The 19,439-nt window shown below is 37.5% G+C and overlaps 1 long non-coding RNA gene across 3 annotated transcripts; it reads left to right on the forward strand.

The window, feature by feature from the left end:
- The first annotated feature begins 4,304 nt into the window (after positions 1-4,304).
- LOC145602404 (uncharacterized) lies at positions 4,305-8,592 on the forward strand. 3 transcript variants are annotated; one of them, XR_014104549.1, is made up of 7 exons: positions 4,305-4,462; positions 4,576-4,689; positions 4,838-4,943; positions 6,138-6,202; positions 6,319-6,393; positions 6,478-6,529; positions 8,214-8,592. It is a non-coding gene; the product is annotated as an uncharacterized LOC145602404 (long non-coding RNA). The 3 variants fall into 3 exon arrangements; XR_014104548.1 differs by having other exon boundaries at positions 6,138-6,393; XR_014104547.1 differs by lacking the exon at positions 6,138-6,202.
- Positions 8,593-19,439: the final 10,847 nt, after the last annotated feature.

The following is a 19,439-nucleotide window of genomic DNA, read 5'->3' on the forward strand; positions in this document are numbered from 1 at the left end:
CAAACTAATCATTATTTAAAACAGATAAAAGAGTTAAGAAACGCGTATCTTGCACCGTCGAGCACACGTCTCTGAAAGTAACCATTTTGTTGTTGTTTTGTTGTTTGTGACAACCTCCACAGTACCTCGTGAACGCCATCGTTGAAGATAACCATATGTCATTGTCTTCAATATTCTTGGTGACAATCCTCCACAGTATTTCGGGAACATCGTCGAAAATAACTGTATATCGTCATCTTCTAGGTTGTGGCCGTACATCGCCACGGCAGTGCATCGCCGCTATAGACAATCTCTTCTTTACCTTGAGGGACCGTCGAAGGTGACCTTACTTCGCCATCTCCAAGATTATTTGTGACAACTCTCCACATCCTCGGGAACGCTGTCTATCATTGCTGCTACATCTCGAGCTTTTCCTTGAATCATGGTGACAACTTTCACAATCTTAGCGAATGTCGTCGAAGACCGCCTCATCACGAACCGCTCTTCTCAAATCTAGGTGACAACCTCCACAATCTTAGCGAATGTTGTTGAAGACCGCCTCATCACAAACCGCTCTTCTCGAATATAGGTGACAACTTCCACAATCTTAGTGAATGTCGTCGAAGATTGCCCATCTCGTGCTATCTTCTCAAATCTTGATGACAACTTCCACAATCTTAGCGGGCGTTGTCGAAGATTGCTCATCTCGTGCTATCTTCTCAAATCAAGTGATAACCTTCACAATCTTAGCGAAAGCTATCAAAGATCGCTTCATCTTGAATCGTTCTTCTCAATAATAACCTCCCCAATCATAGTGAAAGCTATTGAAGGTCGCTTCATCTCAAACCATCCTTCTTAAATCCAAGTAATAGACTCTTTTCAATCTTAAAGCCCCCTGTTGAAGGCTCCGTCATCTCGAATCTTCAAATCTTCTTCCATCCTAGGAATTGAAATCGTTGTGAACCGTTATTTTGGTGCTTGCGATGAGCCAATACTTAGGCGCTTTAAGCTAAGTGAGACGATCTTTTTTCAGGTCGATCACTTATTGTGATTGTAGTCGAGCCGATCACTAAATCATGTCAAATTGCTTAGAGGGGCTAACTGGCGTACCAAGGAACCCGAAATTTCTGTAAAAGGTCCGCATAATCAAATATGGGGCCACACATTCTGTCGCTGCACTGGCGCATGCCAGAACCTTCTGTCGCCGCAATATCGTTCTGTCGCCAGGCGACAAACCTTGTCGTTTGGCGACAGATTTCTTTTTCATTTCTACCGCTGCTGCTGCTGTTCATTGCTCGGTTTCGCTCCGAACTTTCAATTTGGTCGTTTCCTTACGACCAAATCTGCTCAAATCTTTTGGAAATTAAAGCTCTTCATAATTTTGCTCAAACTTCTCTTATCTTGGAAGAATCTCATATATCTATATTCGCGTTTTATTTTCGAAAAAATCTGGGAATATTCTTTCTCGTTGGAATGTACCTGCATTTATATTTCAGACTATAGGACTTTACTAATCCTTTATTATTAGTATTTGTTTGTTATCTTAGGGTTGACCTAAGGCTTAGTGTTGCTTGACTCATTGATTCGACATGACTCGGCTCAAAGAGTTTGACACATGTGTTAGACTCCACTCGATGTGATATGACACTCCACTCGATGTGATATGACACGACATGACTCAATGTACATGACTCGTGTGTGAACTTGACTCGATGTGTACATGACTCAAAAACAAAAATTTTCCATCATTTTTGTGGAGGGTACCGACTTTCTCCCGAAAAAAGAAAGACGCGAAAAAGAATCGAAGTGTTTGATGGTGCATGCTTCAACGTTATGCTAAGACTTCATGACAAAGGGTTCCTAATTGGAAGTCTATTTGGTCATGTATCTGTGATGTGTGTGAAAGTGACACTAAGGTTAGGCTGCATAAGCTAAGTGTATGGAAAAGTATTATTTGATAAGAGTCAAATAATGATGACTCTTAGGGTAGGTAGGCTAATGATGTGTGGATCAAGCCCCCAAGTCTAGCTCTAATTAAATAGGGATGAGCATTGGAAATCTCTTGATATGATCATGGTGTAAGTGTGTGAATGTGAAAATGAATGTATTTTTATTATGGCCGCACCTCATTGTGAGGTTGCCTACGTATCCGTTAGGAATCAGGCCAAACGTAGCTCTGGCCGAACCTCGCACAAGTGTGTGTATACCTCAAAAAGGTCTTTTTTAAGGGTTGTAACGTGGTTAGGCTAAAGGTTAGGGAAAAAGGGGATAAAGGTTCAAGACCCTAGATAAGCCCCCAAGGTGTGCAACCTTGCTTTTAAATCTTTGTATTTTTTTATGCTTGAGTTTTCTCTTTTTTGAGCTCTCTCTTTTTTTTGTTTGCTGTTCTTTTTGCTTTTGCATTTTTCATATTTGCATTTTTTTTTATAAGTGTGGGCAATCTCGATCATGCGGTCTATCACTCACTTGGCATTCATGTTTCTCAGGCACGGTACCGAGCACTCGGTAAGAGACGCAATCTGAGACATGTTCTTATCAAAGATATTTTCATATCATAGACATTGGAACACTTGCCCTTTTGTACACTTTTATTATTTTTATATTTTTTTTAGATCATTCAAGCTTTTCATATTTGTGAATTGCATAAGTTACACACCATCCCATCCCAAGGTTAGGTAGATATGGGTTGAAAAATGAAAGGTCTATCGTTAGACGAGGCTCAAGGTGGTTTATCAAGAAATGGATTATATATTAAAGGGTGAAGATGTCATGACATGGCTACAAGGGGTGCCTCAAATCATTGGTATACCTTGTGCTTAATTCGACCTTGATTTTTTTTTTTTTTTTTTTTTTTTGCTATGCAATGATCATATGCAATAAAATAAAATGCTCATTTTATTAAAAGGGAAAAAAAAAGTAAATGAAAGTCCTACAAAGTAAAAACTAGGGGAAAATGAAAGGTGCCTATGCTAGACTTTATTGGGGAAAGGAAAAAAAAAAAAAAAGAAATAGAAGAAAGAGGTCACGAAATCTTGTCGTTGAAGCTCGCCTCTTGTCTTGTGCTTTATTATCACCCGGTCTTCTTGCCGACTGGAGGTATAGAAAGTTTGTTATTGTCGATCAAATATTGGATGGCCTCCTTTAGCTTCCAACAGCTCTCAGTAGTATGACCCCTACCTTGATGGTACTTACAATGTGCATCTGGATTCCAACTACGCAATCTCTTTTCAGGTGCGGGATCTTGAATAGGTCCAATGGGAGTAATGAGCCCCTTAGTATGGAGTCGATCGAAGGCAACATCATAGCTCATCCCAATAGGAGTGAATTCTTTCCTTAATTCTTTCTTAGATTCTTGGTTATTCGTGGCTAAGACTTCATTGAGGTCAAAGGTACTAACATTGTTACTAGAGTAGGTGTTTTAAGAAGAAGAAGGATTGTCGTTCTTCTTTCCTTTCCAGCCACTTTGGTTACTATTGTTAGTAGCTTTTTGTTTTGCAAGGTCATCTTCAATCTCAATGCCTATGTCATAGACTGCCTTGAAAGTGTTCAAGTTGTGTTGGTATCTCAAATGTTTCGAATACTTCTCTTGTAAATTCTTGATAAACAACCTCACAGCCTCCTTCTCAGTTGGGACTTCAATCATATTGGTGGAAGTTTCCCTCCACTTGTTGAAAAAGGAAGTGAAACTTTCATTTTCTTTTTGTCTTAGCATCTCAAGCTGTCTATGGTCAGTTTCAACTTGAATGTTACATTTATATCTATTGATGAAAGAATTTTTTATTTCTTCTCAATTAGAGATCTTCTCTTTGTCCAGAGAAAAGTACCATTGTTGACATATAGCTTCTAAAGACAAAGAAAATACAGAATGAAATGCTTTTCTATCTATACCTTTAATGTTCATTATAGTTTCAAAAGCTCTTAAATGAAAATAAGGGTTATCCATAGCCTTAAATTTAGGGATGTCATTGGGATTGAACTTCTGTGGGAGAAGGTCCTTATCCACCGAGACCCCTTGGGAGCTAATCTCTTGGAATCTAAAGTCGTTGGACAGCTTGCCCAAGCTTTCCTGGATTAGGTCACTACTACAAATCCCTTAGTTTTTGGACGCTATTGGTTCGACGCTGTGTATGGGGTGTCCACGTAAAAATAAATTCCCACTTATTTTCGACACTTTTATGTGTCGAATCAGTTCTTGACAAGAAAAAGCGTCGAAAAATTCGTATGATTTGCACGTGACTCAAAGCAACCCAAGGAAAATTAAAAAGAAAAAAAACGAAATGTCATAAACCGGCTTATACCCACGAATATACCCAAAGTACCACACACTTAACTCTCTCTCTCTCTAACTCTTAGATCTCAGCACCTCAACACAAATTTTATGTTCGTTCTTGTTCATTAATAAAACTCCTTCGTCACTGAAATCCTCTTCTTCGATCTCTCAATTTCTGGATTTTCTCTCCTCTTCTCAATCATGGTGCTCGAGGTTTTGCCTTCTACTCAATCTCATATTGAATTGCTTCCTAAAACAATTTCAAAATTAGGGTTTTCAATTTTACTGACATTCTTTTATTCCCCCTTTTTTATTGGAATTTTCAGGCGACTATGATCTGCATCGATAATTCAGAGTGGATGCGTAATGGTGATTACTCGCCCACCAGATTTCAAGCTCTTTCTGATGCTGTTAATCTCATCTGCGGCGCTAAAACTCAGGTTTTCTTTCTCTCTCTTCACTTCTTTTAAACCCTAATTTACAATTTGGGGGTTGAATTTGTTATCAATGGTGTTTTTTTCATGAATTTGGTAGTTAATTGTGGATATTACTTGATGGGTTTTGATGTTATTGATTGATTTCGTGTAGTCTAATCCGGAGAACACTATCGGAATTTTGACTATGGCTGGAAAAGGTGTTCGTGTTTTGGTCTCTCCCACCAGTGATCTTGGAAAGATATAGGCTTGTATGGACGGTTAGTTTTCGGTTGATATATCGTGAATTGATTAACATAAATCTTGATTATGCATGTTATTGAATCTGTTGTTGTGAATGCATGATTAAAAAGCATGGCTTTTTAAAAAACTTTTGTAGCATGTAACTTAGCTGACTTGAGGATTATCACATTACGTCTAGTTAGGTTGATTTTAGGGATAGAAGAAATTGATGGGTTGGATGGCATTTTGTTTTCTGATCGTATTAGAATATGAAAATGCCTGGTGGTTAGGTTAAGTCAGTGGCTATTGAATAGAATCAGTGAGTGGCTAATATATGTTGATCGATGAAATTGGTACAAGGTGAATGACTATTTTCAGGATTTCCTGCTAAAATACCATTCAGAATTAATTTGTTACATTTAATTGTTGTGAAATAGCATTGAATTTGTAGTTGTTTTATAGTAGTAGAAAGCCATTGTATTGGAATCTAGGGATTTTTTGTATGTCGTGTTTGGTTGTTGATTTTGGTCAGACTTAGAAATTCATGTTTTTTTTTTCCAATTTTGGGTCTAATTGCAATTCTTTGAGAAATACTTTGTGGGTATTTCGCTTTAATTTAGGGTTCTAATTGCTTAGCATTCATACACCTTTATCTCTGATTGTTCTTCTTCATCCCTTAATCTCTCGTTTCTGTCCTTCAATATCTATGTTTAGTTACTTTTTTTTTTAGGAAAAATCTATGTTTGGTTACTTATCTGAGCTAATTCATAGCATTTTGATATTCCCAGGTAGGACAAAAGAATATTGGGAGTGAAAAGGGTAGCAAATAGCATCTGATTGTTTTAGAAATGGTCCTTTGTTGCCTGATGTCAAGGATCCAAAGCAGATTTAATTTAGTTGGTTGTTTGTAGTGTGATTACTGACTAGATTTATCTGGTTTAGAAGCTTCTAATTGTCGAAGCCAATTTGATGCATGCTTGGTTGAGGACTTCAGGTTTTTGTTTGTAAGTGCATGTTTTGGTACGTGTTATTTTTGTTTCATGCTTGTTGCTACTATATCTTATTTTGCTAGTAAAGTTTGCTATTGTAATTGAATGGATTATAAAGAAGGATATACCAATATATGTTTATCTTGGCTCATTTGTGAATAAGGTCATGATCATAATTCTTATTGTGTTTGAAAATTTTGAATTTGATATGAGAAGCTGATTTGATTGTTTAATTTTATCTAGAAAGGAATTCAGGGGATATACAACTTTATATTCTGAGAAGTTGGATACTTCCTTAAAAACCAAAGGTTTTGTTGATCCATCATCTTATCTATTTGCTCTTTTGATTGTCGAATCACCTTATTTTGTGTACAAAACTGCAAGGAATTTTGAAGACTTAGCAACTTACCTTATTTGATTGCAGGTTACCCAAAGGAGTCTTTCTACATTGGCCCGCTTCATGATGAAATCTGCAATTTGAACCAGTGGCCTTCTCAAGGTAAGCTTGTTGTTAACGCTCAATTTTTATTTTATTTTCCTTGTATAATACTAATTTTAAAGTGTGCTGATTGTGTCATACCAGAGCTTCTACCAAATTGGAGACCAACTATGGAAGCATAGCATAGAAAAATTCTGTAAGTTATACAATTTCATCATGTCCAATATATGCATTGTCCAGGCTTGTGGTTTGTTGAGGGACATACTCTACTGTCAGTTTTAGGCGGTCTGATCTTGTTAGTTTCTAGTTTTAACTGGAAATGGCAATGTCAAGGAAAGTTATATCTTTTCTTCGTGTTACTTTTCCAAGAATGTATTGGTTTGTTTAATGAGCGTCCTTAGACCCTGTAGTTTCATACTGTATTAAGGTTGTGGTGGAACTTCCTTGACAAAGATCAAGTCAGTCCAAATTTTCCTAATCAAATAGTTTCATGTGTTGGTTGTGTCTTTTCTTTTTGCATCTGGTAAAAGGGTATGACAACGAAAATTATGAATCTTTAGTGATTTGAGATATAATGAAGTGATGTGCTGTATCTTTATCTGCTGACCTGATCTGGACTTAATCTCAGGAACTTTGAAGAGAATCCATTGAGTCTCCATTTCTAAATCTGATCCATTAGTTCCCACCCATTGGGAACACCACCATGCTTTGAACCTAAATATACTAAGAAAATTTTTATTATGTAGAAGATGAGGCTTCATTTAGCCATCTATTGACTTGGTTAATTGGGATAACAAAACCTGTAGTGCTCTGTATAATCATGCTACCAACTGCAACATCAACTTTGATCATGCTCATTTGCATTGTTCTGTGTATTATGTAGTGTGCTCTTGCATTATGACCATTGAAAGAACAATATTTTAAAGTTTTTGTTACACTCTTCTTTCTCCTTTTACTAATTTTATAATAGAAATCCGGGTTGAGTGGTTTTTATCCCTCTTTCTCATTCATTGCATATTCTTCAACGTTCACTAATCCTGATTTGAAACATCAGATGCCTATACATTTACTTCACCCTTCAAGTATAATATTAATGGATCACTAAATATGTAATCATTTTCCCTTGCAAGAATCAGAAATGCTTGTCCATAGCTTTTTGTTCAATCTGCGAAAATTAGTTTGGCTGAAAGTCCCATCTTGCTTGCGAGATAGTGAAACTAGAGATCTTTGGTTGATCATGCGTTGTCCTGTCCACAGAAAAGCCCATTTATCACTTACTAGGGTTTTTTTTTTTTTTTTGAGAAGAGTCTTCATTACACATAGTTTTTCTTGTAGAAGCAAAATTTTTATTATGTCCACTTTTTTTACTCCGACAGAAGCAAGAATCTAGGACTAAACAATAGCGCCAAAGTTAATTAAAAAAAAAGACTGGTTATTATTATAATAACCAGTAACAAAACCTCTTAGAACACGAAAGTATTACAGAATGCAATGAATCGTTTGAAACTTCGAAGTGATGCCATGCTTTTCATATATAGAGAAATGCAGAGTATTAGTTTTTGTTCATTTGTTTTTTAGACATTATGTTTGATGCCATGCTGTAATACCTAATATGTGAAAAGCTCTTTGCTGCTGCTAAATTCAGGCTGATAGGAGATGATTAGTTGATATAGCAGAAACAGTTCCTGCTTTTACATTCCTTGTGGAAAATTGTTGATACCCAATATAATTCTTTATTTTGTTAGCAACTGGGATAGTTTTGGACTGAGAAAGTGATGTGTGTGTGTATAAGCCAATATAATTTTGAGCTTGTGTGTGTGTGTGTGTGTAAGGCTATATTGTGTAATGTACTAATTTATACTTTGTATTTTTTTTTGAAGATTGGAAAAGGCAATGTAGGATCGGAGCAACAAGAGAATAGGTCGGGACACTTGAGCATCAAAACAGGCGACTATATCATCTATAACACCATCATCTATCTGTTTTGGTTTTTAGTCTTATTTATATTAGTGATGTATTTATTTAGGGACAAGCTACTATAATATGCGACTTTTTTTTATTTTAGTTAATTGTGTTGATGTTTTATTTTATTTATAAATTTAGTAATTTAATTAACTACGTACTCTTATTATTGTTGATTAATTATTGTTTTTTTTAATCTGATCTAGTTATATAGAATATTTGTTTATTTTAATTTTAATGTTATTAATTTAATTTATGATAAATTTAAATAACTATAATGTATGTATGATGGTAATAATTTAATAAAAGGAAAAAAAAGAAAAAAAAAGCTTAAAAAAAAAATTTTAGACGCTTTTTAATGTCTACATATTTTGCACATTTTCACATTTCAAGAGTTTCCTGCCATATCATAGGCTGACACGAATAAACGCAAGACAACAAAAAGCGTCGCTAAATTTGAGTATGTGGATATGTAAAAGCGTCGCTAAAAAACTACACAAATTTGGGATAATGCGCGAAATAAGTATTTTCCGACACTTTGTATATTAGTTAGGACACATAAAAGCGTCGATATTCTCGACGCTTTTTTGTGTCCCTCAAAATTCTCGACTCACGTATTCTCGACGCTTTTTAGTAGCGTCGAGAAATATTTTTTCGACGCTCTTTAGCGTCGAAAAAAGGCCTAAAAAGCGTCCCAAAAACACGCCTTTTGTAGTAGTGGGTCCATTTGTTTATGTTTTTCAGAATTACTTATTTGCAGTGATAAGTTTTGTAACATCTCAGCCAAGTTGGCTACCTGTCCCTTGACCTCATTAAGTTCTTCTTGACTAGCCATTTCCTTCTTAGCTTTCCTTTTCCTACCGATTGGTTTGTCAAAAAGTAAGACTTGAACAAAAGTGTTGTCCTTGATTAAACGCTCTTCTCTCCTTGACCAAGTACTGTAGAAAGGGAATTTAGGGATAAGTTTTATACCAATTACTTTGACTCAAGCTTTATTCAACATGCAATAGATGGAAAAAGATTATGGAAGAGTGAGAGGTATGATATGCATGGGGAAAGAATGTAGTGAGTGGGAAGGTGATGGAGATGGAGAAATATTGAAGAATTAGGAATAGAATGAACCCCCCAATTCAAATGACGGAAAAACGATTTATGCATGAACCAAAGACATGGTCATGGTGACATATACAAAGTGTGTGCTAAGAGTAGTGAGTTTAGGTGACATGTTAAGACTCGCGTCATGACCATGTGGCTAGACTATGTGACTAGACTTAAGCAAGGACTAAGTTAAGACTTCACGTATGTGCATTAAACTGGACAGGCTGTGGTATTTTAGTCATAACTTTTAATCTGTGACCCTAATTGGGACGAAACCAACGCTAAATTAAAGATAAAACTCGGAGCTACAGATCCATAGGTTTTACAACTCGTGGTTCTTCCTAGAACTCCGGCTATGACCAAAACAAGTTGACGCATGTGCAGTATACGGGAATAAAAATCCGGGTTGACTTAAAGGAACTATGACTCGACTTTAGGCTTTTTTTTTTAGTTCAAATTAATTAATTAATTAATTAAACAAAGTCCTTTAGTCATTGGTTAATTTATTTAGTCTTTAACACAAGTCAAACAAACGGTTAACACATATATAATATGTACAAGCAAGGAAGCACAAGTAGTTCACATAGTCACAATATGATTAGTTTGCAACCTAACCATGGCTCTAGTTCTCTAAAGTTCAAGGATATGGGTTAAGTCAAAATGGTCCATGGTTATGAATCCATATGCATTGCACACAAGCCTACCGTGAGGGTTGGAGCGAATGAACAAGATTCCGCGAGTTCGTGATGAAATCGAACTCGACTCCATGGTTTGGTGGATTCACAAACTTTGCACGTACCCAAATTTGAACTTTGCACATGATAGTGGGATATTCCATTGGGCAGGTGAAGCAGGAACCCCCAGAGGGTTATATCCATATGTAGAACACATATGGGTTCAGAAAAGTGAGAAAAGGACTCGATCAATAAGTAAAATCAAGCCAACAATGCTAGAAATGGTCAAAGCAAGAAGGCAGACCCCTAGCTCGGTATTGGAAGAACTTGGCGCCAGACTACAGGGACTGTCGCCGCAAAAAAGCCTCTGTCGCCAAGCGACAGAACTGTCGCCAGGCGACAGAAACTTTTTACGGGCGACAAGCCCTGTTTTCTAGACGCTAGTTCCTACATGCCTTGGCAAGTTTCTGTGTTCTTAGAAGTTTCCAGATTTCGCATCATCTTTTCGATTCTAGTCATAAAAGATATTTCTCAAATTTCCTACGTGTAAAATTCTTATGTATTGACTCATGGGGCTCTCCCATGAGAACCTTTTAATGCATATGACAATAATGTTAATCAAATCACGCACATGAAATACTTAGAATTTTTCGAGTCTCATCCGCTCATTCTAAATAATTGCCAAAATAAATTTCAGGAAGATAAATAGAAATCCTCCCCAGTGGAGTCGCCAAAAACCGTAGGGAATATTTCAAGCATTATGATCCCAAACTTGAACCCCACTGTGATCATACACTAAAGTACGGTGGCGTTCCAAAGGGAAAGAAAAGAGAGCAAAAGAGTCGCCAACAAGTTTTAAGGAACTTGTAAACCCAAAAGACAATCCAAAGGACCGTCAACTACTCCATAAGGTCTTGAACCAAACAGGGTCCGGGGATGAGGGTACGAATCCAATCTACAGAAGAAAGGACCCGCCCTATAAAATAGGCCTCTACTTTGTTCTGCTCGTATTCATGCGCGCTTTTCGAATAACATACAAACATCATATTAATCCTAACCTGTTTATCTATGTTGGTTGAATATTAATGCACAAATAAGACTATTATTAACGATCACTTGAGTTAAAATCACATTAGCCTAAACCAAATTAATAATTATCTTATTAAGCGTGATTTCAAGTACAAATTGCCTTTAACAATCATAAAAGGTGTGATCAAGCAATAACAATAAAATATCAAGCAACATAATAATAAATCAATAACAATAATGATGATAATAGCATGATAAGGCATAATAAAGCTTAATAATAATAGCAAGATCCTAGGCATGATACTAACAAGATTAATAACAACTCCTACCATGTCACTAAACAATAAAGATCAAAGCTTTAAACCTAACATGGTACTAACATGCTATTAGAAAGAGTAAAGCAATAACAGGCACCCTAAACATGATACTAGAGAGCATAAAATAACATCCTAACATGATACTAGGAATTAAATACATCCTAACATGATACTAGGAATCATAATAAACATGCTTTCTACATTGTGAAAGAAATAGGGAGTAAGCTAATCTACTTACTTTGAAGCCTCTTACCTCTTTCTAATAACAAAATACACAAGTTAGTAAACTTCAATGAAAATAATAAAGAATAATTAAAGAATTAAATTGAAATCAAATTAAATAAAGTTTTGACTAGTTCTGGACCAAACCCTCAGAAATTATCAAACCTTGCACGTCTAGGGCGAAGGCAACTTCGAACTTGGCTAAGTGACTCTAAGTCTTGTGAATGCGGAATATTGTGTGTAAAAAGCTAGTTTAGAAAGAGAGAGAGAAAGAAAGCATATATTGCTCAAGAGAGAAAAGAGAGAATTAAGGAAGAATTGATGGGAATTGATGATTGTTGATGATTAGAATCGATTGAGAGAATTGATGAAAAAAAACAGAGGTTCGGACCCTATTTATAAGAAAACAGTCCGGAAAATCATAGAATTTGATAAGGAATAAAACTCCACTCTGTCGCTAATCAAACCTACCTTGTCGCCAAAGATTTATCTTGTCGCCAGGCGACAGAGTCTGTCGCGAGGCGACAAACCTGTCGTATGGTGACAGAAACAGTTTTTGCGGATTTTGTTTTTATCATATCTTTTGATCTAAAAGTCCAAATAAGTCATATAATATGTCGTTGGAAAGATCTTGAAGTCTACTTTCCAATGCAATTAGAATCAGATTAAAATCTTTTGTAGATAAAAAGATATGGACGAAATAGTTAAAGGGTGTCAATTTTGGATAGAGTTTTGTATTTCTTTAATATCTTTTTCGTTATAGTCGGATTTAATATTATAATATATCATTGGAAAGATAATTTAAAGATCTATCCAACCATATAAAATTTGGATAAAAAATATGAGGCACGAAAATAATATCTGACTATCTTTGAACATCTTTAAATCCGAATAGAATTAGGAAAGTTTTAAAAAAGGAAAGTTTATATTCAAATCAAATTCTATGATCTTATCTTTTCAAAAAAGGATATGATAATTAAGATATTTTAGAAACTTATAAAAGATTCTAATCAATCCTAATTAGTTTAGAAATAGGATTAAACCTTTGGACCCTCCTCATGATCATTGGGTCGTAGGCAGAATCCGGTTAAGGCCCAGTTTAGTATTTTGGCCATAACTTCCTCATTATTCATCGGAATTGGGCTTATAATATATCGTTGGAAAGGTCTTTTAAATCCCCATCCAACTACACCATTATTGGACCCTTATCATGGACCAAAATAAACTAAATTGGACGTTTTCATAAAATAGAGTGGGTTTTCAAAAACAGAAAGAAGGATTTTTAATAAAAACTAACCGCAACACTTGACTTTTCACACTTTCACCTCATTCAATTATGGTTTGACGTGAAAGGTATTCATCACTGGGTTTGGTTTTGGGGAGACACAAATGGGTGTCTACACTAATATTATTCTGCAAATGGCCGATCGTTCTTCTAAATACCCCATAGGCATATTAGAAGACGTCCCTAAATTTTATATACCTGTGGACTTTGTTGTTCTTGATATGGCTGAGGATTTGCAAACCCCAATTATTTTTGGTAGACCTTTCCTTAATACTACAGGAGCAATTATAGATGTAAAATGTGGTAAATTGACATTATCAGTTGGGGATGACAAAATTGTTTTTAATTTGAATAATACCCCTAAAAGCCCCGTGTTAGAGGAGAAGTGTTATAAAATTGATGTGGTTAAAAATTGTTCTAATGAGCCCCAAGCTCTTGTTAAAGATCCCTTGGAAAGAGGAAGTGGACGCAATAGAGAGAGTCTTATACTGTGAAGGTCTTGGTTTGAAGATGAGAAGGTGGAGACAAGTGCTCAAGCTGCGGTAACTGAGCTTATAGTGAGATTACCACCAGACCGCATTGTAATAGCTCAACCAAGTGACAAATTGAGGCAACACGTCAAAAAGGGTTCTCAACCGAACAATAGTAAAGTACCACCAGTTTAAGCCAATGAGGACCCACCCGATAGGGTGAATTGGCTCCTTACCGGGCGTGTTATGAAGTTGAGTCGCGGTCTAAAAATCGCTCGACCGGGTGAAGATCCACCCGACCACGCAATAGGCCAAGGGGCTTAACTTCTCCACTTGTACATGGTAAGAGGGTCGTGCGGGACCTAGATAAACCAGCGCTTTGCAGGAGGCAACCCGTATTTTTCTTGCTTTATAGTTTTTATTTTCAACTTTTTCTTATGAGAAGAGAGAAGAGTGAATTTAACGAGTTTTATGAGTTTTTGGTACAGATTAGAGGAAAAGAGTTAGCCAAAATTTAAAGAAATAGGATTCGTCCAGATTGCTCTCGAGCCCGACCGGGCGAGGCTCCGCCCGACCGGGCGCGAGAGTAAGGGTTTACAATTGGTAATTTTTGCCCGACTGGGCGAAGAAGCGGCCGACCGGGCGCGAGACTTGACGTGTACGGAGTTAATTTTCGCCCGATCGGGCGGTGAGTAAAGAATTTTTAAGGAAGATGTCGCACTCGACCGGGCGGTGTAGCGCCCGACCGGGCGCGAGAAGAGGGAAGCTACAACGTTCAGATCGCCCGACCGGGCGCAAAATCCCATCAGCTTTTCCTCCCCTTCTCCTTCTTCTTTCTTCCTCCTTTCTTCTTTCTTCTTTCACTCTTTTCCTCCATTATTTCTCTCTCTAAAACTCAAATTTCCTCTAACTTCTCTCTTAGATCTCTCCTCTATCTCTTACCCAAATTCAAAAAATTTTACATATTCCTTCTCCTCTCTTCATCCTCTACATTGCTATACAAAAATTTTCAAGTTTCACAAAAATCAAATTTTTGAACCACTACCAAATGGCGGCAAAGAGGGCTAGGAGCTTGCTAGGGGGAAGTTCGAGCGGTTCTCAACAATATGACCCAGAATTGCAGCTCCCTTAATGGCCTACAATCAAGATCGCCACTCCGGAGCAAAAGGAGAAACTAGAGGTGTTATACGGGCGAGAGGTAATTCCTTCACGGTGGTTACACCGCCCTACTCTAGAAGCTTTAGGAATTTCTGATTTTGTTAGACGTTATATGAATGATATTGGTATGCGTAAATTTGTTGACATGCAGTATGCCACATACCGTGAATTAACTTGTGAATTTTTGTCGTCTTTAATTGTTCAAAATCATAAAAGTGGACCAAAATTGATTTTTAGGCTAAATAATAGAAATATTACTTTGTCTTTTGTGGAATTTTGTAAATTATTTGAATTGGAACATGATTTGGATCGACAATGGCATGCTGAATTTAAAATGGAAGATGTGTATTTTGCTTTGACTGGAATGCCCAATGTAAATGCATAACATGCTAATGCCAAGCTGATCCACCACCCCGTCCCTTAAATGTGGCAAAGATTTGCCGGTGTCTGTTTCCTAGGTAGGAACGAACCCCATAACTGTCAGACCAATGAACAATGAACTTACTGTGATTGGCCATTATGTGTTTGGGTTCGGGAAATTGAACATAGCTAGGTATACCATACACCACCTAGGTAGACACGCCACCGCTAGCAACACTGTCACTACCCCCATCCGTCTTGGTGGCCTTATCACTAGGATAGCCATCAAGAAAGCGGGTTTTGTAGAGAACAGACCCCACCGTATGACTAACACGGGACCTGATACCTACATGACCGCTAGGTACCTTGAGGAGCTGGGGTGGTTGAGGGTAGACGGTCACCAGGTCACCCATTGGTGCATTAAGGTAGGGAACGAGCACCCTTTGCCCATTTTTCCCCTACCTAACCCAGACCTGACCGCCTTTCCCCCGGGGCAGGATTCTTACACCTACGCCCTATTAGTTGCCCATGCCCGGGCGGATGCACCTCCAGTTCCACCACCACAGCCTCCACCTGACCTAGTTTGGGATCTTTAGAGTATAGGTTAGGCCTTAGGACGGATATAGCTCTCCCATACTGACATGAGGAGGATGATAGAGTCCATTGACCATAGGTTGGGCTACTTAGAGAGGAACCAGGGTAGAGGGCTCTACCCCATTTATGATGACTATGCTCGTCAGGGCAACATTCCCGACGATGCTATTTACCTTGACTGGTTCCAGCCACCACCCCAGGAATACGATAGGGATCCCAGTGCCCATGGTATTTACACAGACTATTTATCCTTCCATGGGCACGGCCAGGACATTCCTTTCGGGGGGGACCGGGGGGGGAGTTATCACGCTAACTATTTTGGTGGTAGCTCTTTTGGTGCAGATGGTGTAGGTAGCAGTGGAGGAGGTGGGTCCACAATGATGGACCAGGACGAGGAGGATTAGCCACGCTGGGCTAGCTCTCGGGCCAATAAGGACATTGTCTGATCTTGGCTTGGGGGAGATTTTTTGATTTGGTATATATTTCTTCTTCTCTTTTTCTGTTATTTATTTATTTTTGGTGTGTTTTCTTGGTTTAGATTTATTGCTTTCTAGTTTAGTTTTTATTGCTTTCTTATTTGAAAAACACAAAAAAAATTGAAAAATAAAAAAATCCAAAAATACGTTCCAATGAATTGTAAATCATGCTTCCCTGTGCCCCATACTTGAGAAATTTGTTTTGATTCTTGGTTATTGAAAATGAGCATTGTGGATTTGTTGATCATGACTTGAAGTTTAATTGCCTGGATTCCTAAACATGCATTAATTTTGTCCAACTACTTGTGAATATAGTGCTTGACTAGTTGATTTGGTTAGGAATGTGTGTTTAATTCCTGGTATGTCAATGAATTTGAGTATTGGTTTGCAACTATGAGTAGTGTTTCATGACTCAATATTATGCACATGTGGAGGACGAAGGCATTTGTTCTTTAGGTAGCCTTCAGATGATTTAGATACATTTGTTCCCTTCTTGCTACCCATGTTGTTGCCTGTGCCTTTTTATTGTTTTTAGCCACATTACAAGCCATATTTGCCCCATTGGTTACTAGTCCCAAGCTTGGCTTGGGTGAGCTATTAGTGAGTGAGGTGAGGGAGTTTGTAGTGTGCACATTATTTGCACAATTTAGGTGGGTTTTGAGAAGTAATTTGTTCTTGATCATATCTTTGTTTTGATGAGTTTAAAAGTTGTATATTCTTGAAAAAAAAATAAAAGTGTGATAAAAAGAAAAAAAATGAAGAAAAGAAGAAGTTCAAAAAAAAAAAGTGAGAAATATGTTGAAAAAAAAGAAAGTGAACTTCTAATGAGAAAAAAAAAAGAAAAAAAAGAGCAAAAGAAAAAAAAAGTGTTTGATGTTCAAATGTTCTAAGTGAAGGTTGATCAAAAGAAAAGAAAAAAAAAGTTGAGTTTCAATGAGAAATTTCAAGTTATTAGTTCAAGTTTGTTATTCACTCTAATTCCATTATTATCATATTTTTATGAGTGAATTTTGTAAGTGTTGGGATTGATTATTATGATTGGAGTTGTATTTGGAGGCTTTTGTTGGAGTTAGTTATGTTGTTGGAGATGTATGATCATCATTTATTTTGGATCATGGGTTTATTTAGGATTTGGCTCCCTTAATGCATAGCTTTTTCCTCACATTTCCCCAAATTTATCCTACCCTTTACCAAAGCCTTACATTACAGGCTTTAAAGACCTTCCGACCTTGTGCATAGAGTTGTGTAAATGTGAAAGTGTTGCTTATCAATGCAAGTTATGACTTGACATATTCCGAGTCGACCATTAGGTTGAGTGTATGTCTTTTTAAACACACGAGTGTGTGAGTTTGGGAGGGCATTGTTCACATTAAAGGGGTTGGGACAGAGAGCGATCGAGTATATCTTTTACTCGCCACATAAATGAGAGTTGAGTGTGTGAGCACTAGTCTTGAATTCTATATGCTCTTGTGGTTTGCTCTATTTGGCAATTGTTGGGGAGAAAGGGTGATTGGATGAATAAGATTGATTGATGTTGAAGCATGTTCATTAGATTTGCCTTGAATCGTTTGTGCTTGATTTTATTATTGGGGTGAGGCATGTTTTATATGTTCATTGATGAGCTCTTTGCTTAGGGACAAGAAAAGGTTTGGCTTGGGGGAGTTTGATATGTCCATTTTATATAGTGATTTACCCCCGTACCTTGGTCATAATTAGTAGTGTTTTTGGCTCTTTCGAGCCACTTTTATTACTAATTGGTGTTTTCTAGTGTTTTCGTAGTTTTGGTTGAGTTTTGTAGGAAATTGCGCTTTTGGAGCATTTTCCCGGATTTTCGAGGAGCGACTATCAGCATCGGAGGAACACGGCCACTCATTGGAGCCCAAGACCGGTTAGAAGAAGAAAATCGGTGATTAAGGGCTCGGTAATGGAAACCCCGAGGCATTTGGACTGAGTTCAAGGACCCAAGGAGGAAATCCGATTGGGCCGAGGATGTGATGGACGCGGAAACGGTAGGTCGTTGGGCTACCTCCCCACCCATTCAAACAATATTTATAACTCAACAAACCCCTATGGAAGTATAGTAGTAAGTCGAGGTCGAACCCAAGGGAATGGAAATTGAATGCCTATTGTCTAATGTTAAGCTACTCCGAAGTCAAGTGCGGGGTTTATGGTAAGAAATAGAGCTAGAGCTAATCAATGCAATAAACTTGTATAAAATCAATATAAAAGACACTAGGGGAATGGATCCACATGTAATTGCAATGGAGAAGGGTAATTTGGGAGGTCAAACCAATTAAGTCAAGTGATATGAAGGAAAATCAAACATGCATCCAAAAGAGCATACCAAGTTATTCTCCTAGAGGTCTAACTAGCGCCAACTACGCTAAACACTAACTAGGAAACGTCACAAGATAGCTCAATCGAGAAATTGCAAGTCACTAATCAATGGTCCGTATCATAGCAAGCTTACAATGCAATCTAGTTCACCAATTAAAGATGGCCAAGCTTCAATCAATTACACATATGCACATGAATCATCAACCAAGTTTAATCATATCATCAACTCCATTAATTTTCCCCAAATTACTCTAATCCATCACTCATACATGCTTCATCATTACCCTAGCTAGTAAACTACTCACTAGCCATAGAAATTAAAATCAAAACTACACTAATCATCAATTTCATCATCAACATATTAGAAATCAAAGATCAAATCAACAATCAATCCAACTTCAATCAAACTCCAATCAAACATCAAACAAACTTCAATCAATCAACAATAATATGAAAAACAAATGAAATCAACTAAAAACAAACTTATATTGAGATCAAAGATGAAAGATCCTTACAAACTTGATCAAAAGATCAATTACAATGGAGAATTCTTGAACAATCAACCAAAAACCATGAGTTTCTCTCTCTTCAATTCTTGAGTTTCTCTCTCTAAAATTATAATAAAAAACTAAGCAAATGAAATCTAATGTAAAACTTCTCTCTCTAAAAATAGAAGGAAATAACTATATATACAAAGAGGAGGTCGGTTTTGACGCCCAAAAATAGACCCACGCTGGTGCGGTCGCACGTAGGAGAGAGAGAGGCGCGCACGGGAAACATACCCAGCTGGGTGCGCCCGCACGCACCTGATGTGCGGCCGCACTCGACACATGTGCGGCCGCACACCCCTCGTGTGCGCCCGCACCTGCCTGGGTAAACTTCCTCTCTTCTCTTCTTCCTAGCTCATGAGGTGCACACACCCTTGATGATGGTGATGGAGGACAAGGTAGGCAGCAACTTTCCTTGGTATTTTTGATGAACATAAGCCATGAAAAGTGTACAACCAAGGTCTTAAAGCTTGCTCTTCGGAAACCCCTTGACTTGAAGCTCTTTGCACAAACATAAGGCATGAAAAGCAATGAAAACCCATGGAAAGGAAGCTCGGGAATTCTTGGACAATCAAT

This window comes from Chenopodium album, chromosome 21 (assembly GCF_948465745.1).
Source record: "Chenopodium album chromosome 21, dcCheAlbu1.1, whole genome shotgun sequence".
In the NCBI taxonomy this organism is placed as follows: Eukaryota; Viridiplantae; Streptophyta; class Magnoliopsida; order Caryophyllales; family Amaranthaceae; genus Chenopodium; species Chenopodium album.